Source organism: Onychostruthus taczanowskii, unplaced genomic scaffold, assembly GCF_017590055.1.
Source record: "Onychostruthus taczanowskii isolate IOZ18803 unplaced genomic scaffold, ASM1759005v1 scaffold76, whole genome shotgun sequence".
Taxonomy (NCBI): domain Eukaryota; kingdom Metazoa; phylum Chordata; class Aves; order Passeriformes; family Passeridae; genus Onychostruthus; species Onychostruthus taczanowskii.
In genome coordinates this window covers 244,092-270,766 of record NW_024505450.1, presented here as the reverse complement: position 1 = coordinate 270,766, position 26,675 = coordinate 244,092, and positions in this window count along the sequence as shown.

The following is a 26,675-nucleotide window of genomic DNA, read 5'->3' as shown; positions in this document are numbered from 1 at the left end:
CCTGTAGTTATTCTGGATAAATGTTGCTTACCGAAGATCAGAATATATTCCAGCAGCTTGGTCTATATCTCCACTTAAAAATGCAATGACATATGCAAAAACAAATAAACCGCCCAAAATAATTCACTCAAAGCACGTGGCTTTGTTTGGTTCTCAGCTTATAATCTTCTGCTGTATAATTCTGCCATTGTCACTATTAATGTAATGGTAAATGTAGAACTGTTTAAATATAATATTAATTCTGTGAGCACTCCTCAAAGCACTATTCACCTTTTATTCAGACACCATTTTCTTGTCACAAGTTATGACTGTGACCATTCTGAGTGCCTGAGGTTTTACTTAGAGCATGGTGGAAGAAGTAACATTTCTGGCTTGCAGTTTAATATGCTTGAGCGATAGGTGGTTGAGCAGAGGGCCAGATGTTGCCTGCCAGCCTTGGTAGCAGTGTCTGCTCTGCACAGCTGTCTTTCACCGCTAGACTGACAAGGTGAATTTGTATGAGCAGCCAGTGATTCCCAAACCCCTTCTGTGGAACAGCTTTCTGTGCCAGAAGCAGACCTGCTGCACTTGCAAATGAGTGGCCTTTCAATGCTCTTTCAGGGCACTGCCATACAGACACACACATGTGAAACAAGAAAAATCTTAGCAAGAAAAACAACGTTTCTTGATTTAAAGGGACACAAGTGCAAACATACCTTACGTATGTTACACTGTTCTACTGTATTTTTATGTATGCATATTGATTTTTAGTAAGAACATTTTCCTTGTAAGGGCAATAAATACATTTGCCTCACTAGAGAAGTGTTTTATTCCTATAAACAATACAACATATGTACTAATTGATAAACATGAATAATAGAATTTGATGCACAAGTAGTTACCGATTGTGTGAGGGTGCTATGCCTTCACAGTTGGGAGTGAACAGTAAAGCTCACAGAGGAAGAAACAGCAAATCCCCATATTGTGATAATGGAGATAAGCAGAAATGCAAATTGCATCTCCAGAGAATGAAATAACTAACACGCATGCAAAATGAAAGAAGGAAATTACTTGACCAAATTTAGACTAAATTCTCTCTGTATGTACCAAGAACAGTCAGTTCTCTCCTGGGATATTCTTTCTCAATGGAATGACAATTCAGAAGTGACTCAGGGGTGTCCAGCACCTAAGATCTGTAAATTCCAAGCACACAATGCCAGTGTCATCAGTTGTGTTTCAAAACATATGGCATATTTTTATGCTGACATTGTCTAAGTTTTCTACTTCTGAGCAGATTTAACTGTCGAGGAACAGCTGGTACCTTTTAAAATCAATAGCCTCTTAAATTAAATATCCTGGGTAAACCCTCAAAATACAGAATCAAAATTTGGCTTCAAATTTGTAACACCTTGAAATATGATTATCCAAACAGGACCTACATCACAAAATATGTGGTCTATGTCATGAAAAAAGCTCCTACATTGTTAAAGTGGTGCTTCAGATTTGGTGCAGAAAATGTACCTTTTTGTCATTTTTCAGCTTACTAAACATCTACTTTAAGAGAATTTGAGCTACGGTGTAACCATGTAAGGAAAGGAGGTGAAGAGCTAGCCCTGCACACACAGTATGAGATGCAGCAGCGGTAATGCTAAATCAGCCAGCAGGTTGAACGAGATGTGCTGGTACATCCCTGCATCCCGGCAGGATCCTTTGCCATTCTGCCACTGCTCTCTGCTGGCACGAGTGTGACAGAGCAGCTCCTGAACATTTCCCTCTGCTGCTGCAGTGTTTGCTCTTGCTGTGCCTCTTTGCTGCAATTTACCGTCTCTCTTTAGGTCAAAAGCTGCTCTGGTTGTTCTTGTTCATTTGCAATTAAGACCTTTAAATTAAAGCAATCTGGCCGAGATACCCCCCGGGACTCGTTTTGTGACCTCGTCAGGCTTGTTTTCTTCACAGAAACATTGTTCCCAGCAGTACTGCAAGCCCCTCCAAGTGAAAGGGAAGTGTGGCTTCACGTACCTGTGCCTTAGTTAGTGCTCTCTACTTTAGGACTAGGTAACTTCTGAGGACACTATAAATCTTGACATGCAGGTGAGAAATCTCCCTCTTGTTTTGCTCTAGAGCAGAGTTACAGCTGGGTTTTTATTTTCCTTTTCCCCAACAGTAGTTGCACTTGGTTTGGGTCATTTTATGTGACAGTACACTGAGGTGTAATTAACTTTCCTCTGGACTTTAAAAAAAATTAAAAAAAATTTAAAAAGAGAAGAATAGTTGGTAATTGCCTCTTCCTGGTATATCTGTGGAGACTCAAGGAGTATGGGGAACAGATTTCGAATGGAGAAATTGTCCATTATAATTCTTCAGGCTGACAGAAGCTGCTGGGCAAATTGCTTTCCCTTGCTTCCATAGGACCTGAATAAATCCCGGAGCATCCTTACTACCTGCAGGATGGCCCCTGTGTTGGAGTAACACCATAAACTAACAAACTGTGAACGGGGTTTCCAGCATCTGAGTTTACCCAACACTCACAGCTTTGAACCCAGCATAATGTGCCTCCTGCCCTTTCTTCATAGCATGTTTGTGCCAACCTCCCAAGGCCTCATGCACCCAACAAACCAACCCATAGCAGAATTTGTATCATTGCAGCCTGGGTGCCCCTGCCCACACAGGGCTGCTGGGGAGAGAGGCTGCAGTGCAGGAAGTACAGGAACCTTTCTCCTGGAGCAGGGACAGGCAGCAGAGGTGCCTGCAAAAAGTGTGCCCAGGTAGAGGACATCCCACTGCAGCAGGTGGCTGCACTGCAGGAGACAGCAAGAAAGCTGTGTAATGTAAGGGTGGCCAAGAAAGATTTGCACAGCTCACTCCAAGTGTGCTCTGGTGGATCCACAGCCTCTGGTCAAACAGCCTCGAGCCTCAAGAAGACGAGGCCAGGTTCTTTTCAGTCAAGTTCTTTCAGGGCCCCACAGCAGGAAAATAGGCAAGGCACACAAACTGAAACACAGAAAGACCCTTCTGAATAGGAAGAGGAGCTTTCTTGCTCTGAAGATGACAGAACTGGAACAGTGCCCAGAAAGTTTGGGGACTCTCCTTCTTCGGAGATATTAAAAACCAGCATGGGTACATCTCTGTGCAACCTGCTCTAGGTCAGGGGGGTTGGATTAGATGATCTCCAAGGGTCCCTTCTAATCCAAATCACTCTATAATTCTGTGGAGGGACCTGTGAGCTCCAAAAGAGGTGGAATGTATCTAGAACAGAGACTTCAGGTAGAAGAAATTAGCCCTGTAAGACAAGAGGACAGCCGTGCCCTGGAAGAGGGGGCCACCCTCCATCCTTCAGGACCTGACAGGAAAAGGTCCTGAGCAACATGATGTGAACTCCGTGCTCAAATGTATTTCGCAGAAGTTTATAGGCTGAGGCACTGAGGCTTCTCCAACCTGAGCCTGTGGTCCTGATTTTGTGATCAATTCTGACCAGGCTACAGATGAGATGTTCCTCACAGCAGAGGAACAAGGTCAGAGGTGTTTTCTATTTGTGCTCCACCTTGTATTTCATAGCATGCTTCAGTAAGTGATGAGTACTGTTACAGCATTGTCAATGCACCAGCATGCAATCATTGCTGTGGAAAGAGGTAGTTTGCTAACCTATGGTTCTTTTCTTAACCTGGTTCATGCTGCTGGCATTGCAAAATATTTCTGGAAAAGCACTATTTCTACTTTTATGACAAGTTCACCAAGAAAAGGTTCTGTCTGATTTGTTGTAGTTTTTCTTTTTGTTTGTTTTGTTTTTTGTTTGTTTGTTTGTTTTAAACACCTAATAATTATTAGGCAAGAGTCATTAGGAGAAGCAGTGTTTTTATTATAGCAATTGATAACTCCTGGGAATAAAAAAATCAGATTTTCAGATATACTCCCTTTCTCAGATTTGCCTTCTCACTACCTGTCATTTCATCAAGCCACTGAGAAAAGCATTTTTGACTCATGGCTATCAACAAGAGCAATGGTGTCACATCTGTCCAGAGCCTGTTGACCAAAACAGGTTGCAAACAATGCAAGGAACACAGACATGCATATGTTTATGTGGAAAACCTTCATGGTTCATCAATCCTTAGTGAGAATCTGAAGTCTCATTGCTAAGATCAATGAAGATTTTTCCATCAAGAACTTGACGAGGGAAGTGTCTTTGGGCTCTCAGGGTACACAGGAGCCTTCTGTCTCAGGGTATCATTGTGCCGCGCAAGGGGCAGATCCCACGAAGTTTGTAACATGTATGTGTGGAACAGGAAAACTGAGAGAATACCTGCACCACTTCTTTGGGAGGACATTGAGGCACCACAGATTAAAAGATTCGTCCAAGGTCATGCAGGAATTTTCTGCTCTGGTTGGGAATTTAACCTCAAATATGTTGGGTGCTAAGCTTGTTACCACACCATTATTCTGGTCAGGATCCAGTGGGGCAAAATGTTTCAGGACTGATCTTTATTTATGGCCTATTTTGACTCTTCCTTTTTTTGCTGTAGAATTTGGAGGGCTTTGTAACACCACAGGCCTTTGATATTGTTTGTTGAGAATAAATGTATAACTCCTGAGATCACATTCTTTCACTGCTACACAAACAGGAGCAAAGGCTCAGTACAAAGGGCAAATAGTTCCTTCACTCCAAGGTACCCACTCCCCTTATCCATCTTTTATATTGTCCTATTTCTCATGCAGACCACTTCATTAATCTACATATTTTTATAGTTTTGTCCATAAAACCAACTGATATATTGATGACAATTATTAGTACTTATTACTTGCATCTTCAAAAAAATCTATCAAAAGGAAACCTTGAGACATGCCCATGTATCCTTGTAGAAAATATTTAAAGGTAGGTTTAAATATAGTCAGTCAGATGTTTCTTACACTTCAGTGATTAAAATAACCACTGTCTCTAACCATTGCATAAAATTGAAATTACTTACAACCTAATGATTTTATCATTTAGCATAATAATTTTTTAAAACTATTCCAGAGAATCAGAAGCTTACTACATGCTTAGATATAATTTGAGTCAAACCAGGTGTCCTGCTGTAAAAATCCATAGAGGAAGCTGGCATACAAAAAAAAGTACAAGTAACAACAACAATATTTTAAAAAGGCACCATCCAGGGGGTAAAAATGTGTGTCTGGAAAACCATGAATCTTCTAGCAAAGCCAGACACATGCAGGGGATGGGCCAATTACTCTCAATATTTCTGCAGCATGGAAAGGATACAGGACCGACAAGGCAGGAATATTTTTATGTGACAAATCTGGGCCTAAAGAAAATCACAGAGTCATCAAATGGTTTTGGTTGGAAGGGACCTTAGAGATCATCTAATTCCAACCCCATTCCCTGACATGAGCAAGCGTAAAAAATGTAAGCTTTTAATAATTTATTGGTGGTACAAAGCAACCAGTAAGGTCTAATAGGAATAATGTGTTTCATGCACATATATATAATTTACCTAGAAAAGGGCAGCCCAGGGCTCTGCACATATACTGTTACATCATTCTAAGTTTTTCATGGTGCAGCAGGCCTCTGTCCCACCTGAAGCATGCAGGTGTCCCTCTGAGTCAACAATCATCACTCAGCAGTGTGTGTGTACCTTAACCAGACAGAAAATGGCACTGCCAGTCAGTCACTATTTTTTCTGCATGCCAGTAATGTTAAAAGCCTGCACCTCTCAATGATGCCTGGGCTGGATATTATTCACTAGCTTAGTTCAATGGCTTGAATAAACCTCTCTGTGAGGTTTATGACCCTTTCAGAAAAGCAAACTGTTTGAAAATAAGAGCTGTTCCCTAGCATACATCTCAGTTACAAACGTATTTGAGGAAATTGTTTCCATAAAATTTATCCGAAATACTGCTTGACATTGATGCATTTTAATTAAAATCACCGTTTTCCATCTTGCACAAAACAGAACAAATACAGAATGATTTCTATTAAATCAGGTTATCTCTACTCCTTTTGAAACCACATAACTACTCTTGGGTATCAAGCAGATATATTTTAGTGTTAAGTGTCACAAAAAAGTTGTGTTACTCTATAGCTTCACAGATAAAGCTAATTATATGGAAAATTCATTCAACTGAGTTTGCATTGCTTGAATTGAATCTGAATTAGCAAGGATAGGATTTGTATTTAGTTTTCTAACTCAAATGAACAAGAAATGCACACATACATAATTTTTCTCTGAGCACCTGAATCAGGGAAGTCTCTGGAGCTTGAGACTGTTGCTGTTGAATCCACACAGAATCTCAATGACCTCCATGAACCTCAGCATGGGCATGAGGATCTATGTGTGAAGAAACAGCTGCAGAAATGGGGCTTTCCTTCCCTGTCCTGGCTCTTACTTCTCTGGCTCCATTTCTAATTGAATTGCCACATTTTTGTATGGATCCTAACTAAAACTATATGAACTTCTGAAAGCCCTGAAATTACATAGGACAAGGGGGAATGGCTTCAGACTAAGAGAGAGCAGGTTTATGTTGGATAATACGAAAAAATATTTACTGTGAGGGTTGTGAGGCACAGGCTGTCCAGAGAAGTTGTGGAAGCCCTGGAAATGTTCAAGGCCAAGTTGGATGGGGCTCTGAGAAACCTGTTCTGGTGGAGATGTCCCTGCCAATGCCAGGGGGTTGGAAATGAGTGATCCTTGAAGTCCCTTCCAACCCAGACTGTTCTGTGATTCTATGTTATAAAAACCAAAACAAGAAATGTTTAAGCAGGCCTCAAAAAGGAAGAGATGGCACTTGGGATATTCATATCAGTGTTTTGATCTCTCCAGAGTTTGGATGCAGCATGTATGCTATGTCATAGCTTTGCAAAAGAAAAAAAAAATAGAGGCTCTCAAAATTAGTGAATTTAGATCCTTATCAGGCAGGAGGACAGGAATGACTATAACTCTATAGTGAAGACTATTGTGCTACCCATTAAGTTGGGATGATATCAATTTACAGGGAAGAAAAAAGAGATAAATATTCTCTGTACATTATAATGTGTTCTAGATACTTGAATCAATGTAGTGAACGTGCCCAAGATGCATCACAGGAATGGCTCCAAGTTACTACATTACAAAAAATAAAGTTTTGCCTGTGGAAATTATGGATTAAGGTCCTTCGTAATGCATTAGAGCAAAATATGAGGGATTCATTTTAGTATCTGATGTTACCCTTGTGAAAAACAAAATCTCTTATAAAAAAATTTCACAAGCATGAACAAGAATCCTGAAAAATCCCACTGTAATTAATTATTGACTCAGGATACAAATGTGCTGCCCAGCATCTTGAAAGAGAGCAGAGAGGCAGGTTTAATTCCTGTCATCCCTTGCAACAAGAGCCCAAAAACAGGCAGTAGGAATTTCAGAGGAACACAGTGTACAGGAATTCCAGGCAGTTGCAAAGAACAGCTTTGAAGATGACAAACATGGTAACATGAAAAATACCATGAAAGTATTGAAATATAATCAGTGAATAAAGCAATAGGAAGTAACACACAAAATCCAGAGTATTCATTATTTGCTGGAAAAACGTGAAGAGTAACAGAGTAAAAAATATTCGGGAAATATACAAGATACAAATATATATGAAGGAGATTACACTATCTGAAAGGAAGACTGTAAAGGATGGGGGGAAAAATTCAGTTTGAAAAACACATCCTTACAAAGCTCAATCTAGTACTTTAATAAGTTCTTCAATGCTGAAATTTCTAGAGGGCAGGAACAAATAGCTGTTTTCCAATTAATTATCTACAAGAAATGCAGCTTCAATGAGATTCTAGAATGATCAGAAATAATAAAAACATCCACTGCTGACAGTGTTGTCACTGAATTGTTAGACGAAATAATAAGGAAAAATAGTATGTAGTAATAATGAGTAGCAAGATGTAAAAAAAAAAAAAAAAAAAAAAAAAAATTACAAATAAATTCTGGCATCCTGCATTTCAGAAATCAGGCCCAGTGAATACAAAACTACAGAGGCATCTTCTCATTACAGCATCTTTTCGAATTCTACCTGAATAAATAGGGGATGCATAAGAGACAGTGACACATATTAGTCCACTGCTAAAAAAGCTTTCAGAATACCCAGTTTTCAGAATAAAAAAAAAAAAAAAATTAAAAAAAAACCACAACAAACAAATAACTTCTGAAATAGTCCTTTTATCATGACAGGATATTAAATAATCACTTTTATATATTGAGACAGCACAACTGTTTGTTTATGAATATTGGTGTGTGAGAAAGTTAAAATTAGTCTAATTTAATACTAGTATGTAAACAATGAGGAGGAATTCCCCATCCTTGATACTCTTTAACTTGACCATGAAAAAATTAATGTCTTCATGATGTCATTTTCTGAATGGGATGAATCAAGCAGATTGAGCAATTCTTGCAGGTGAGCTGCCTGCTTTAGGGGTCTGAGAATATTCTGCAGGCTCCAAGAAAAAAAAAAAAAGCAAAGTATGAGTTCAGATCAAGAGGGATCTTCAAGATGAAGAGCTATTAAGCAGATTACTGATCAGCCAACAACCAAAAATATCAGCATGCGAAACAGCAAGAAGGAGCAATAATTCGTAACAGTTTGGAAAGGAGATTAAGGCAAAGATTCAGACCAAGAAGGCAAATTATATTCTTCCATATGCAGGATACGAGACATAGATACCTATGAAAATGGGAGGAAATGTAAAAACTTTTATTAAATAAGGCTCAAAGGTGGCAAGTTGAAGTCAAATTCCAAAACAACATGGTATAACATGAAGAACTAAGCCCAAAAAACATATACAATCCTACTGAATCCCTAGGCAAGACTTACAACCACGACAAGACAAGACTAAGATGCCTGGAATCCTATGTGCCCATGGCAACAGCTGAAGACCCAACAAGAACTGCTCTTGAAAGTGCAAACTTAAAAACACGAATATCTGCTCTCCAGGCAGATTTCTATCCTTCATGGTTTCAAAGGCAAGCCTGATGGCCCAGAACACATTGGGCTACTTACTCAGACTTTGCTCTAGGTCAAGTGTATGGATAAAGCAATCTCAGAGTGCCTAAGGATTTGACATTTTTTGCTTCATTAAACAAACTCGGTTTATGAGTTCAGCTGAAGATAATTCCTGATATCCTTACATTTTAAGTACAAAGTTTGAGGGAGGCATTCCTTTGACCAGCCTTCTGACACATAGAATTTAAACATGTAGCCTAAGCTGGATGTTCTTGCTTAGGAGGAAAAATTAGTCAACAGAGAGAGCAATAAAAGACACCTCCAGAGCAAGTCTAGTGTCAGCTTTCTCTGACATTACTGTGGCTGGTTAAATATTCAGTAATATAAGGCTACAGATATAGATATAGTAATAGATATAGATATAATACCTAACACCTATATATAAGTATGGCTTGCTTATAAAAGAGTCTTTCTTTAATTTAAAGAGCATTCTAAATTCCAGAAGACTTTCTTGGGCACAATCACCTCCTAAACTGGTTTATTGCATAGTGTTTTAATACGTTGGCTCAACACTGAAGTATCTACCATTCTACTGTGTTCCTACCATCAGACAAAATGTGCAGCTCTTTGGTTATCTGCAATAATAACTCGTTCAATAACAAATTTTTATCTGTGGTTCAGATATTTTTCTTATTTTTTATTTTAGAAACCTTTAACTTTGGCATGAATCCAGTATCCTGCAACAATATTGTACTACATTAAAAGCAGAACTGCAAGTTCAGCTGAAAACAGTTCCTCTTCCTGAAAACAAGCTGGCATTTCTCAGGTAAATCAAAAGCTAGTGCTAAAAGATTCCACGATCACTGCTTTTTGAAAAGTCAGCAACTTATGTTGGCACCAAGAACAAAGCAATTTTTCCAAATGTAAAACTGAAGGATGCTATCCAGCAAAAGATGCCATGTGGACTTTGTATTGCTGGCTGAAGGGATTCAAACTACCTACACTGAACATGCAGTGCTGTAGAAGTCAGATATTATGATATGTCAGTGAATGCTGTTTGATTACGTAGCTATTTCTGCTACTTGTTCTCTTCCTACACTTCTTCCATCTGTTGGTTTCATTTATCTGCTCTGTCTAGTGCTTTAGACTTATCTGTTGAAGACTGAAAACTCTTCCTTATAAATGTCTACTTATGCTGACCCCTGACCTGGCTGGAGTTTTGAGACATCCAGCTAAAAACACCCACAATACCAGTAAATTACAATAGCAAAGGTCTAAAATAGTTCACTTGTCCAGCAGACACTCTTTGATATTCAGAGCCCACTAACATGTGCCACTCCCCACACCTTCCCTCCAGGTCATGGGCTGCTTTCAAAAGAACCATCTGCTCTCAGTTCTGAAGGCATTTCTATTAAAGAATTTAATTTTTTAGAAATTAAAAAGACTTGAATCACGAATAGTTTTATCTATGTCCTTAAACTTTGGGTAAAACCAGCCAATAGGTTCAACAGATACAGCACATAAGTATGTAATGCCAATAGCATTCGTCAGGGACATTCAGTAGGATATTCAGAATCATAGAACAGAAACATAAGATGATTTAGGTTGGATAAGACCTTCTTGATGTCCAACCTGGGCCTCCCCTGGTGCAGTTTGAGGTAATTTTCTCTTATCCTATCACTGCTTTCCTGGGAAAAAAGGCTGACCCTCACCTGGCTACATCCTCCCTTCAGGCAGTTGTGGGGAGCAATAAAATTCCACCCGAGACTCCTTTTCTCCAGGCTGAGCACTCCCAGCTCCCTCAACTTCTTCTCACAGGGCTTTTACCCTCCAGACCCTCCCAGCTCCACTGCCCTTCTCTGGGTCTGCTCCAGCCCCTCAGTGTACTTCTGGAACTGAGGGACCCCAGAACTGGACACAGCACTGGAGGTGTGGCCTCACCAGTGCCCAGTGTAGGGGACAGCCACTGCCCTGCTCCTGCTGGCCACGCTATTGCTGATACAGGCCAGGGTGTCACTCTCCCTGGGCACACTGGCTCATTTTCAGCAGTTCCTGACCAGCACCCCCAGGTCCTTTGTCCAGGACCATTCCCAGCCACACTGCCCCAAGTCTGTAGTGATGTATGGAGTACTTAACCACAATGGCCATGGAAATTTAAAAGGTTATAAAGCCAATTCAACACAGACATGAAAAAGAAAATGTGTATATATGTATATAATATGGGGGTTTTAAAGAAGTCATGAAGATTTTAGATGGAGAAATTACTGATTCTATCGGTTCTATTAAATCCAACAGATAAAGTTCACTCCATTAGATCCAAGAGTCTTCACTTCTCAATGTCCCTTCCTACTCCGAGAGATCTCAGCATGAGTTACCTCATATTATCTATTTCTAAAATAGGCCAGAAACTATACATCACCTTTGTAAAACTGGGCTGTTTCTTCACCCTCTGGTAACATAAACACTTCTAAATGGAAGATACTTTCAACTACCTAGAGAGGTACATTGACAAAATATAGATTTTATCAAGACTCCAGTGGAAAAAATTTACTACTATTTTATACCTATTCTTTCTGTTGATCAATGGAGTCTTGACTCTTGGAAATTAATAAAAGCAATAAACTCTATAAGCATATGGATGTCCAGAAGTAACTCTATTTAATGGAATAGCTCTTGTAAAAAAGGGGAGAAAACCCCCAAACAAACACAAACTCAAATAGATTGACCATCAGCCAAAACATAATTAAAATGTCTGATGAGAAAGTGGTTAATTACTTCTCTAACTGAATTTATTTTCTGCCTTAAATCATGAAGTCAATATGATCATATAATACATAGCTTAGAAATATTAAATATCTCTTCAAAACAGAGTCTCTTTGACACAAGAACACAATGTCTTACCAGTTAAATATGACTGTTTAACGGTGAAGAGGAGGTGGAGGAATTTCTTGAGTATTATGTTGTGGGTACCCCTTGTGTCATGTCTGTAATCTACATAGATTTCTGAAACATTTGACACCTTCAACAGTAACTGCTGAAGAATCAAAAGAAACCCAAGAATAAAATAATACAGGCAAGGAGTGAAACACATACTGGTCTCATCCATCCCGTTCCAGCCTGTTAACATTTTCAATTTTCCTTTAATTCCAGGGTAACAGAAACAAAGATTAAAAATCAAGGAGGGAAGAAAATGCAATTTCTGACATGCAAAAACTTGCAGTTTCAAAAATGCTATTCATCTCAAAAGCAACGGTCCTCTCCACCATCCAGGTTGTTTTTTATGAACTTCAATTTGAAAAGAAGTTTCCTTTGGAAGTAGTAAAGTATTCAGATGTGAAAGAATTAGCATAGACTGCTTGGCTTATGTTGGAACAGTTAAAGCCAAAACCAAAACAAAATATTCTGCCGGGCTCTGAACATGAAGGGAATTTCATTTCTTTCCCACTGATTTATTGTAAGAGTAAAGAAGTGGTCTGTAGTTATCTCCTGGGAAAACCTCTCTGGACATTCCTTAGAGTGTAATGCCAACAAACACATGGATACAGCAGGCTGAATTCATCCCTGGTATCGGCCTCTTGGCTACTCTTCTGACTGATTGTGGTTTCTGGATTCTATTATGAATTTTGTCTAAGTAAAAACTAATAAAAATGTCTCTGCTTTGTTACAGCACTCTCATAAAGATTGAATGTACAGGTATACCCTGAATTTTGACTCTGCAGAAAAACATTTTGCATTCAGTGACAATCCACTGCAGTTCCTAGACATCTGAACACTCAGTTTCAGTGTGTCGTCAAAGCTGTTTAGAAGTTCTCACTTTATAGATGCCCTAATTTTTTCATTGCTATCAATCTGCAAACTTTCTTGAGATTTTGGGGGAAGGAGGGACTTTACCCCCTTTGATGTATGATTACTTAAACACTTCAGCACATTTGCATTTGGTTTCCCCAGGTAACCTCACCAACTTTCTTGCTATACTCAAACCTGGGGAAAAGCAAACACATTCCAGCCAGAAGACTTAATGGAACAAGTAGGAGAGCTAAATGGAGGCACACTGGTTTTGACGCACTGGGAAGAATTATCAAATCCATCTCAAATATCAAATACTCAGCCTAGGGAGACATTACACAGTAAAAATTCTTCCAGCTATCTAGGAAGAAAAAAGTGAGATTATGAGAGATTAAAAAGGACAAAAAAGGGAATTGCTTTTAGGAGAATGAAAAAGGAGTTCATAACGTCCAGAGTATCATATAATAGGCACTTTTACACAGAAATAAAAGCAAAATGCTGAGTTAAAAGCTCAGAACCTTTGAACAGAATATCTAAAATAGAATACTAATTTTTATTTTTATATGGAGAATTCAAAACAACAGAAGCAATAAAATACTGTAAAATGTAGAAGGGAATCCACTGAAGGATTCAGCCACTTCAGTCACATTTTCTTTACTAATCATTGCCACAGCTAATGGAATATGCATCCCACTACAGGTAGTTTTAAGCAGGTCTTTATTGCAGCAGTAAACAAAGCCAGCTAAATTCCACCCAGCTCCTCACAGTAATATGTCTCATTTGGAAAGCCAAAAAATAGAAATGTGAGCACAGAGTCCTAGTAGGCGACAGTGCATGACATATGGAATGACAAATGCACTGGGCTTTCAACAGTCTAAAAATGAAAGAATTAGAGAAGGCAAGGTTTCAAATTAAGAAATTAACACATTTCTATCTAAGCCCCCTCTGTGTGGGACTTAGGTAGAAAAGAATGTTTCAGATGCAGGAAAGGGGAGGGAAGTGTTTAAAATCAGGATGTATATAAAACTCAGTGATAGAAAGACTAGGGAAGTATTAGATTACTGCCCAGCAAACCTGTGATTCTCCATTTGCAGAGAAAACCAGATTTCTGTCAAAAATGTGTCAGAATACCTTGTCTCATCCTAGGGAAAAGGAATAAGGTATGTAGTTCCTTCATGTTTTTTCTAGACCAATTTCACTAAAGACCACACAACACTGGGATTCTTGCTATCTTTTACAACCTTCTGCAGGATTTTCACAAGCCAGGGTCTAACAGATTCTGCCAACACAAGGCCTGAAATGGAACTGGCATTTATGTCACATTAAACTGTACAAAATATCGAAGAAATTACTTAACCCTGGGTCCCCATGCCATGGATATGAAATCCTCCCTTTATCATCTGAGGCACAGATAGAACTATAGCATTCTGAGCATAGCAAATAGCAAATCCACGTGCTGTCAAGACAATGCCCCCACACCGAAAATACTTACTATTTCCTTTTGATTTGGGCAACTGTAAAACAGGAAAACCAACCTGACCAAAACCTAGTCTCTCCTTAGATCCTTATGAAATTATAAGCACTTCTAGTTACTATTCTTTATGCTTATTTTGACAAAGGCTTTCCTTAGGGAGTGAGTTTTGGAGTTCAGTGTAATCCCATGTTTTAAGCACTGGGGATAGCACCAACTATACCAGCTCTGGATAATGCTCCATCTCTTGTCTCCACCAACATCACCCTTGACCAGGGCAAAAAAAGTTCTCTAAACAATGAGTAATGCTTTCCTCACATATAGCAAACATCCCACTGGGATGTCATTAAAATATCAGCTTCACCATAAGGATGGCATTTGACTTATCAATCCAGTTATAACATATTTTTTTTCTGATCCTACTTACTCTGTTCTTCCTGTCATCTTCTTCAAATTTTTCTTTAATACCACAATCTACAGTAGTGGGATTCAGGTTTGTTGTCCTAATCTTTGCAATTTATTTAATCCACCTAAAAACGTGTGAAATTTATGCATAAAACAAATCACAAATGGGGAGTAATATTGTTATTTCATTGAGAAAATAAAAAGTTGAGCTAGTTTAGTTAGATCCAGATATGATTATGGCATGAGTATTGAAAATTTTGATGTAGTCAGATTCAAGATCATTTAATTCAGGCCAAGTGTAATGTACCTACAACACAGGGGAAATGTAAGTCACTGTGCTGCAGCACCAGGCAACACAAGCTATTAATCTAGCACCTAAAGAGCAGAGAATATTTAAGAGCTAAGGTTGACTCAATGGATGCTGATGATTCAAAACACTACTACTGAATGGAGGACCTTAAGTGCCCTCCACCTCCTCCAATATTCTAGATGCAACTCAGGTTTTCGCAGCCTCCTCACTGTAATTCTACACATATATACTTGTGTTCAAGGCTATGTCGGAGTAGATGTAATACAATTTCTTCTCCAGTGAAGATTCCAGGGCAAGATTTTGAAATGCAGACAATTATTATCTCTTGGGATCTCAAGATACTCCATCCCAATTCTATTTAAATTATACTGAAATGAAAATTATTTCAATGAGTTCACTTATTTCAAGGAGAACCTCATGATAAAGTCTTCATCAAGAGCTGAACAAAGACTTATACAGAAGTCAAACAGTCTGACTCATGTAATGGTCAACTAGAGCAAATATAATTACTTAAATGTATGAAAATATATATGTACATAATGACTGGTGGGATTGCATATACTTCTACTAAGACACAAAAAATGCAGCAGCTTTACAGTAAGATTGGAAGTCAAGGTATGTATTAGTATGTTTTATCTTAATCCTTTGTCACAAACTAACGAAACTGGAATACTGAAAGGTTTCTTCCTTAAAACAAGCACCAATCACATTGTGATCATCAGATATCTAAATGCCATAACAGCCTGCAGTAAACTTCTAGAAGCTGGAGCAGGCAGATGGATATAAAATTATTAAAAGCTATAAAAACCAGCAGAGTAAACAACATTATATATTTATCTTAAAAATATATGTTTTGCACGGATTTGATCACAAAAACTTTTCTGTACATTTTCTAGAACAAATAATCTCTACTTTTTTATTGTGCCAGTATGCAGAGCAATTTGAGGAAAATAAACAGAAGCTTGTTTCATAGAGATAAGTTTTTCCTTTTATTGGTTTCATTTATATAATTGTCAAAACATATTCTTCAAATCTGAATGTGTTCTGTTTTCATTACTCAAGTAGAAGGAAAAGGGAATCAAGTATGGAACACTTCTTGCAGCTTTCTCTCTCAACTCCTCACCCCTTTAAAGCACACAAAACCAAATCCAGTAATTGGAATACATTTGCAAATATATTAGACTGCCTCTTCGAATATTTTTCATGAAACTACACTTTTTGTTAGATATTTCACACTGTAGTACATTTATAATTATTTATCCTGTCTGCATTCAGAATGCAAACTAATAAAATGCCTCTTTTGGCCAATCAGATATCATAGGGTGCTTGCTCTGCTCAAGAAATTAAATGCAGTTGAAATGAATGCCTGATGGCTGATTAGGCTCTCATTTCAAAATTTATTGAAATAAATAGAATAGAAGGGAAATAATAACAAACTAATTTTTGTTCTAAGACCAACAATCTATACAGACATAACAATAAACCTATGATAATATAAAAAGCATAATTAAACTACAGGTGGAAAGTCTGATATTATTTTCAACCATTTGAAGGGGCACGAAACCTAGAATGGAGGATGTAATTTTGACAAAATTTGATACCAGTTATTTTCATTGATTATTCAACAGCAAGCTTTATTAGGCTTTTTGTAAGTTAAAAAAAAAAGAAACAAAAACAAACAAACAAACAAAAAAACCACAACAACAACAAAACCACAGAAAAAAAGAAAAATTGGTTTAGATTAAATTGCATTTTGCTTCTTGTGGTGACATTGCTACACTGTATCACTCTTTATCTCCCTGTTGAGACTGATTGATCCCACATTTAAGGTTGTTAAACTTTGTCATTCATTTTCAGTGAGCTTGGGATAGAACCTTAATTGCTAAAGCAACAAACCTTGGAAGTCTTCACAGCCAATAATGAAATTTGCAAGGATGGGACTAGTTTGTCAGCACAAAGTGTTTAAAGTTCTTATCAGAGAAGAGCCACAAGAATTCCTTCAGTCAGAATGAGGCAACAGATACATTTCAATTAAAACCAAGCAATTAAAAAATATTAAAAGAAAATTGGATATAAAGGAAATTTAAATTATGGGCATATAGAAAAAAATGGACACAAACAAACAAAAGGGAAAAAACAAAACCTCTCAGAGGCCTGTCAAAAGCAGAGAGAAGAACTATACTACAGGGTTAGTGTGGACTTGGGCATTGTTGCTTTGAGTGCCCTGAAACAATGGTGAGCAATTAATTTGCTTTCCATGGAATCGCTGAATGCCTGAGGTAGGGAGTGCCTCTGGAATTCAGGCCCCCAGAAAAGGGGGCTTTGCAGTATCTTCAAAGATTGAGACTCCACAACCTCTTGACGTAACCTGTGCCAGTTCCCAGTCACCCAGTGTCTATTCAAATTAAAATTTCATATTAATGCAGAGGAATGTTTCTTACTGACAGTATTGTTGACACTGCTTTGTGTGAATGAACAGGAAATGTCTCTTTTCAAAAGAAACAAATTTAAAAAAAAAAATACAGGTTCTGAAACATTCCCACTCGCAATGGTCTAACCCAGCTGGTTTATTCTCTTAATCGACAGTCTCCATGAAGAACATCTGTGGAGGCTTGGTTTTGTCCCAAAGTCTGCAAATTTTGTGCCCTACTGGAACACTATTGGGTGTCTCTTATCCCCACAACTATAGAGAATATTTCAGTTTTTATTTATATCGTGTCCTTTAGGTTAGCACACTGAAAACATGGGCTTAGGATTGTATTTTCACAAGTTTTCTACTTATGATAAAGCATTTACATGCCCATTTTATTCAAAATCCATGTTAAATCTCAAATGCATAAGTTTGTGGAAGAAAAAGGTTTTTTCCAACTTTGACAAAGAATGGTTTCTCTTTTGACAATAAAGTAAACAGAAAAATCATAATGTTTGTCATCCATTTTTCTGATCTGTGTCTCAAATTAAGTAACTGTGAAAAAATCATTTCACCCAATACAAAATCCCACTTAAGTTGCAGTAACCATCTTTACTGTACTGCTCATCTGCTCATCTGCTGCTATAAGAAAGGTTTGCTCAACCTAATCCTCTCATCTTTGAATCATGACAGGATATCAAATCTCAAACCAGTCAGTTGAAAACTTGAAATAATTTATAATTGAAAATGCTTCTCTGCATACATCATTTTCTCCTCAGAGATCAAGGAAAGACAGGCAGAAAGCCAGCCTTGCTTCTAACCAATTATGCCCAAAATAACAGAACTCGAAAGATCTCTCCCTATGGAGCACACAGGTAGCTGTGTGGGGTTTCTTGCATATATTTCTGGAGTGAAGCAGACAGAATATTTTTTAACAGGAACTTAATATTTGCTAAAACATTGGTGCATTTTTTTGCAAAACCAAAAAAGGCAAAAAAGATGTCAAAAAAAATGCTATTTCTTAAATAAAGCTTATCTTCAACCAATCTTTGTGTTACCTTCAAAGAGTAGGTGTGACAATAACAGAAGCTGAAAGCGGTCTTAGAAATCAGCTGGGAAGTGTGATTAGGCAGTTACAGGAGATTTCCCTGTAAAATTGGAATTTAAAAAAACAGGTTTCTTTTAAATAAAATAAACTAAGAAAAGAAAAAAAAAAAAAAAAAAGAAAAGATAAAAAAAATAAAAGAGAGAGAGGACATAGACCAACCATGGATAAAATTACCCAGACTAAATGTAACCTGGTTTGTGTTTGGAAAAGAAAGGACTTTCTAGCTTTAATGGCAGTGGAAGGAGAAGGATAAAGTAGGAGAGGGAACTGCAAGCTCTGTCTGCAGATATTACCTATACAAATTTCAGCTGGACAAGTCACACCCAGAATCTCAGAATTTCTGCACCTCACATGGGTGTTACAGTTCCCGTCCAGCACTGGGCCCTCCTGTAAAACAGAGGGAAGAGAAATAATTCAACAAATTGTCCCTTCTCTGTTCTGAAGGGCCTGATCTGTCTTGACACAGCTACAGTGTATGTCCTTAGCCAAGCATCCATTCCTTCCATCCCACCTGGAGGACCAATGCCATTTTCATACCTCTGACTATAGCTGATGTCGTGCATTTCAAGCATAAAACGTGCTGGAGAGGTATCCATACTTTAGGAAAAAACTCAGTTCTGCAGATCTGATGGGGGAAAACTGACACTACTCAGATGTTTTGAGTGTTGATCAGCAAGGTCTCAATGGAATTCTAAAAATATAAAATGAGAAGACAGAAAAAACCCCGAATCTACAAGGTCAGCAGTTACGTCAATGAGGAGGGACAATTTTTACATTTTTTATCCAAAATGCATGAACTCAGAAGAAGTATCCATCTGCTGACTTACAGCAGACTTGTTTGAATAATAATCTAATTTTAGAAACCTCCCTTTCTAACCTAGGGATGGCTTCATACCTTCCTGCTTCACTGGGTTTAAGATTCCCTTGGTTGTAAAGATTTCTCTGAGCTGCTTCTCTTCATGAGCAATGGACTGCAGTGAAATAATTTCTCTGCAGTATTTTCTCAGTGAAAAGGTCCACAAATTGATTTTTCACCCTTTGCCCTCCCTTTCAAGACACAAATTCAAATATAAGCACGGCAGACTATCACCGACAGTGTATACATCTTTTGCCTCCAGTGACTTTATAAAAAGGCAACATATACAAAGTATTAGACATGCACTAATTATAAAACCTACACAAAGAACTTAGAGAAACAATGTGAGCTTTCACAAAATTTCAAATAAAACCTCTCCAAATCTTGAACAAGAGCCCACTGTACTAAAGTGGGAAGATGGAAAGTATTTCCTCCCTAAAAAAAATCATAGAAGGAATTAGATCTTCTATTCTATGGGAATCCCAAACAACAAAACATTTCATAACTATATTGTTAACATTTTAAGATTTTTATAAATCTTCTTGCACTGTGCATGTTCCATACTCAAAATACTCCATCCTGCCCCTATTACAGGAAAGAGTGCAAGCCTGGAGAAAACCAGGGCATAAACTATTAAAGTACTTCATAAATTTAAAAAAAATTCCTTGAATGACACCTTGAAATGAAGCCCACAGGTAGAGTACGTTCCCTCCAGAAAAAGTACCTGTAAGTGTCAGTTGCATTCTGATGAACTTCCTGACTGCAGCCTGGAGAGTTGGTAAAATCTGGTAATGAAATGCTTATTTTTAAGCTAAACAGCTATGATAACAAAATGCTTGGAGATGTTTTCAAAGTACATGACATCTTTCTTCAAAAATAGAAATATTTGTACGCAAAAGCAAAAACCACCACATTTAGTTATGGATGACTGCCATCAGATACTTTATTTTAAGGTAAATGCAAAAGGTAATTTAAGTTTCTATGTTACTTTGTGTAAGATTTTTATAGTATAAAAGACATCCCAATTTTATATAGCTCTGAGCATCATCCTAGCAAAGGTGAGTTAAAAATTGGTCCACCAACTTTCTACTAACTGAGCTTGTTGCTGTAGGGATGGACACAGGACAAACACACACACTTGTGCAGCAACAGCAATGGCTCCTCTTTTATTACAAGTTGTTCTTAAGTTTTATACCCCTAACAAAGAGTGATCTTAAGTCATTAGTTACATCAAAACAGTTCATTATGCTAATTGGAGAAAGCAGTAGCATATTGTATTTTATTGGTACAAAGCAATTAACGTCAATAATTAATTGGCAAGAGATTACAACAAATTATTAAGTCACCCATGCTGCTCACTAAGGCACCTATCCTCTACCTGCAAGCATCCCTTATTTGTCTATTTTATTGGTTTCCATGCTAACGGCCTTGCTTTCTTCCTTGCTATGGATAAACCCATATTTTATCAATTTCTTCTGCTGTTAGCTCAGTCCTTTGGGCTGCAGACCAGCTGCCAAGCCTGTCTCACTGTGGTTTTGGCCAGGTGATTCTCCCTTGAAGAGTGACTGAACCCACTTGCAAAAAATGAGGTGAGAGTAAACAAATATTTGACATAACACGGAATTGGTGTGACTTAGTGTGGTATTTGAAAAGCCATTTGCCGTTCTAGAGCATTTAGCAAATGCTGAGTTCCATTCTTTTCTTGTTCAGAACATGAAGGATTGACCTGCAATACTTGTGAAGAGAAATAATTGAGGCCACAGATGTGGGCACCCACTGTTTCAAAAATATCACAGGCCATAAATAACTATAAGTGGCACTTTACATCTTTATGACCTCCTCTTTTTCCAGCTGGTATTCCAAATGGTTCCGTATCTCAAGAAGAGCATGTATTTGTAACTTGAAATTTGCTGAAATATCTTCCGACTGCAGCAGCCTGCCGTGGTTGGAGTTTGACAAATTTTACAATGTGACGCCTTCTTAAGCTGAAATACACTAGTCATTTCAAACAAACATTCAATTACATCAGCTAAAAATTGGATTCTATAAGGGTTTTTTTCAAGATTGATCATTTGCATATTTATTAATCTTAGATCAGAAATAAGAGCTCCGTCTCAACTCCAAGCTGTCAATCCTTTGATACACAGTAAAGAGCTCTTTGGCCTCTTCACTCTTTGAACTGCAACAGCAAAATTGAAGATTTCACTGGGATAATTCCTTCCTCTCTTCTTTCAGATTAGAAAGTTATTTCAAAACTTGCCTTTTTTTTTAGTTTTGGGGTTTTTTTAATCCTTATTCCTCTTTAAAGCTAGCATGCATTTAATCAAGAAAATGTTGATTTTGTTTGAATGCTGATTCCCCTTGAAATACCTCTGCCAGCAGAGAAATACCGTAAGAACAATGTTAAACATTTTTCATTGTGAATTAGTTAAATTATTGCAACTGTATCTGCTGTCTTTTAAAAATCCTACAGCTTGTGGGGATACATATCCCTTCTGGCATATAAATCAATAAATACATAAATCCAAAATGGAGAAATTATACAGTGTTCCTTTCCTGGACTATCAAATTAACATTGTGATACTCACTTGCCTGCCACCAAATTCTATTTTGCCCTTTCCTTGTTATTAAATGTTGACAGTACTCCAGAGAGCAATCCAAATTCCTGTGACTGCTTTCAAAAGTTTAAGGATCCCACAGTGCACTGAGGCTCTCAAAAGGCTGTCTGGTTTCCACATTTCAAGCCTTTGGGAACAGATATATGATCCTTTAGAAAATACTTACCATTCCTTTAGTTCTGGCCCAAGATTCTGATGGGAATAGCAAACATACACATGGAGGAGCCTTGCACACACTTCCCTTCACTTTGCTGGTGCACTGCCTCACTCAGATCTCTCTTTTCTTGGCCAAACCTATAGCTTTATAATAGATTCACTGTGGTTTCTGCAATATCATTGGATGCAAGCAATTGCCCAATCTACAGCAGTAAATGTCTTAAAACACCATGAGCCCCACTGGTATCTAATTATTTACCTGGAGCCAAATTCTGCTGTTAAACCCATGAAAACATTTTCCCAGTACTAATTTTCACTGTACTAATTTTCATTTACTTCCTATGGCAAATAACCAAGCTGCTGATCTTTACTTCCACTCCCCACTATCAATTATTTTGACTCCAGGACAACAAAGGCTGTGATTTAGAGGCAAGGGGAGCATATTAAAAACATGCAGGAAGCCTGTTCATAAAGCACGTTATCACACCAGTGCTTTATACCCAAGCATTATTTTCATCAGGTGAAAAACAGAGAAAAAGAAGGAGGTTTGTTTGACCAATTAGAATTAACCAACACTTTTTGGGTATTGAATGGTGGTTGTTATACATTGAAGTTTGAAAACCAGACCTTATTCCTCAATATAGGCAATTGCTATGGAAAAATTGCTAATTTCAGGGAAATGTTGCACTTCTGCCAAATGCAGACCAAGAAAAATGAGGTTACAATAATTAGCTATAGGATAAATTATGAATTATTTACCAAGCTTGATTCACATGCATAATTCTTAACAGACAAGCATGCAAATCAGATCAGACAATTCCACACAATCGTATGATTACTAATTTCATACCCAATTACTTCATCAGTGTCTGTAATTGTATTATTTAGAGCTACAGATCTGATAATATTCTTGTTTACATATTTTTCAGACAGCTAGTACATTTTTGGAGTCTATGTAGGTACTCAGTGTAGAATTTTAAACCCCAATTTCTATATTTCAGCTATAAAGATAAGGCCATATGCTCATAACAAACGTTGTCATCTAACCGTAGAAGAATATCTTCAAGTTCTATCTTTCTCTGGTTTAGAAGGCATAAACTCTACTGCATTACAAATCAGAGGGATTTTTTCAATGGCAGAAAACATATTTCATTGATAGAGGGTAGACAGCAAAAGCAGAGTAGACTTTTACTTAAATACTAACCATTGCTACAATTAAGCCTTAAGTAACAATCAAATTGCTGCTGCTGCTACTGTACTTGACAGATTCAGGTAGAAACTTAAGAAAACTCCTTTCAATATTCAGAATTTCTACTGATGATTATCTTCAACACACTGTTCTAATTTGCAGTTTCTATGACAGTGGAAGTGGAGCAGCACTAATTTCTTCAACTCAAAAGGAAACATAATTCAATTTTAATATTTAAACAAGAACAGGCACTATTTTCTTTGAAAGCTGTTCTAGCAGATTGAGCATATATACATCTACACATATATCTCCATTTTAATGCAAAAAACATAGCCATATATATTAATTTTCAAAGATTTAACAGAGCAGAGTAACGTGCAATCTATTTGAGCAACCTATTTTTATGCAACATTAGAAAATTTTAGTCAGTACTGAAAGAATTGTACTTTTATCTTTTAAAAATATTCACTAAAAACCATGTGAATTTCTTTACTTTCATGAAATAAAACAATTAAAAAAGCATCATAAATATTGTGTTTCTTAGGCAAAGAGTTTCCTATACATCCTATATGATTATAAGGCTTAGGATCTTTTTTTCCCCTTACACCTGTTGCTTAAGTTGAACTCTCTGAACCTAACAAAGAGAATCTATACAATCTATACAATATACAAATATCTATACAATTATTGTAAGATTATGACTCAGTGTATTGATTTCAGTGGTACCAGTCAGACATCTGTGTAATGCCTTTTCTAGTAATTCCAGTTCCCTTAAATATATTGTGGTTTTAGCCACAAAAAAAAAATCTAATGTCACCAGAAAACCAAGATGCCAAAACAAGCAAAATTCATCATACCCACTGAAGGTATTTGTGATTGAAGGAATGGGTTATTTTTTGTGCTGTTCCTGAATCTCTACTTAGCTTTAGCCTTACCCCTTGATAAGTGTTCTTGCTGTGCCAGGCAGCCCTCACACAGGACAACTGGCAGCACTGGAAAGCTGATGGTCAAGGAATGAGTTCTGGATAACCACAGAGACCCCAGCAAACCAGCTCACATGTTCAGTCTGCCTTCAAATACTGAGGGATTGACATAAAATACATGTCTGTAAAATCAACATGTTTTCAAGCCACTGCTATTCTGCTAGAAAAATAATAGCTGGGTTTAAAGTTGTGTGCTGGAAAATACACTGGGAATTCATTTTCTGATTTAAATCAAAACATTACTGAATCCATCCTTCTTCCTCTAGTAAGTCTATTGTCTCAGTGTTCCTTTGTGTTAAATTAATTCTTTTCCTTGAAAAGCCCTGCAGAGGGACCAGGAAATACAAAAAATATCTTGTGAAACACAGTGGAGGAATGTTGTCGTCTGTTTCAGTTGTGGAGATAGCCTTTCTTAGCTTTTTGCCTGTCCCACGAAAGGGAAACAGGAAGACCAGTCATCCCAAAAGAACACAGTCATATCACATTTGGAATCACTTCTCCACACAATGGAACACTTCAACCAATTGTTCTGAAATCACTCCTAAGACAGGTGTGGGCAAGCTAAAAGAGAAAAAAAATTTGAAAATTTTGAGAACAGATAACAATAAGCACGTTAGTTGGGAAACAAATAAAAGGAAAATTCACATATGTTACAAGAGCTTTTATGTGTACTTGAGGCTTTCCATCCACATTAATAGCAAATGCTTGAGACCAAGTTGCCTAAATTTTATCTATTTTTGACAAAAGAAATATAAAACTCCTCTGCCTTACATTCTTCTCCCTCTGCCATCTCCCCATCATTTAATATCCAAAACCAAGAGCAGGCTATATGACCATGGTAAACCTTTTTCTCTCCTGTGCTACTTCCCACTTGGTGATGATGAGATAACATTCAACTGACTATTTTTTCTCTGTCTGCTTTGATGGACAGAAAACTTGATGAGCGCATTGGAGCACTCTCTCTGCTTTATCATGTCCATCTATCGGCCTTATTGCAACTAAAATGGAAAAGCGGCATTTAGCAAGAGCTGTCCATAAAGTCTTACCCCTTTCTGTTGTAACCCCAGTGTGAGTCGCTGTGGGTGCATATGTGAGAACTACACACTAAACCACAGTGGGAGTCACCACAGCTTCCACAGACACTGAAGTATTTTCTTCCAACAAAAACAGAAGAAATAACTTAATCAATGGAATTTCCACGATTTTTCAGATTATTAGCAATATATACTTATGGTGTTATCAAGAACAATCAAAATATGCAAGTATATGTGCACATGAAGACAGAGTTAATATTAATCCTTAAATATTAATCCTTTTTCGCTGTGTAATTCATGCAAGCCATAGCAACATCCACACCTTCCACACCTCATACATTGAGCTTTTGAGCCTCAATCTAGCAAACACTTGTTTAAAACAGAGCAATTGTCCCATTGATTTTAGGTATACACAGTAAATATTTTTTTTTATTGGATTGGAAACTTGTAACGTACTTTTGTCAGCAAAATCCCTTTCACTGGTTATCAAATAGCTCTTGGATCTGGCAGCTCTTTGGAGAATAAATCAGATAAGTGTTATTACTTGCTCTGAGGAAGAAGGCTGCTGGTTTTGCCTGTATGACATGTAATACATGAACCTGGTTAACACCATTCTAATTATGTTTCCAAGATACACACAAACATTTTGTTAACATGGGCTTATCTCTGGCTCAAGGGCTAAACATAATTAAGGCTCTAGGCTAGAAAAGGAAGAGCTGTCTTCGAGCATTGCAATGGAAACACAATGAATAAAATGGCAGAAATCTTGACAAATATGAAATACAAGAACTAGTCAGGCAATAAAGGCATGTTGTAAAGCATGATTTGATTTGTTTATATAAGAGCTAATGGAAGTCCCTTCCTCAGGAGTCAAAAAATAATAAAAACTGACTACTGATTAGAATTTGCCACCTTAGAAATCTAAATAAATTAATGTGAAAAGCATAAGTAAGTGTCATTAACTACAGTTAAAAATAACTAAATGTGTAATTTCTGAGCTCCATCTATTAAAGTTGATGTTACACTTTATGCTAAACAAATCCTTAAATTCTCCCCATTTCATAAAGAAGCTTAATACTGGAATTTCATAGGCAGGGAAACCCATGACTGTTCAGGAGAGGTAAAGGCAAAAATTGTAACTCAGGGAAAGAAACAGTAAAAGGTGTTGTGAAATCAATCAGTCAAATGGCTTACATTAGGATAAACAATTTTGCCCAGTGGGAACTTGAAACAGGAGATGACTTTCAGTTGGCACAAACGTTGTTCAAAATATATTTCAGGAGCGTCAAGCATCTCCTGAGAATTTTTGTTCCCATGGGGCAGAAGGTCATCTAAATCCCAGCATCATGGGCCAGCATCTGGCATTCCCTACTCCAAGTGCTGAGCCATGTGTTATTTGATATTTC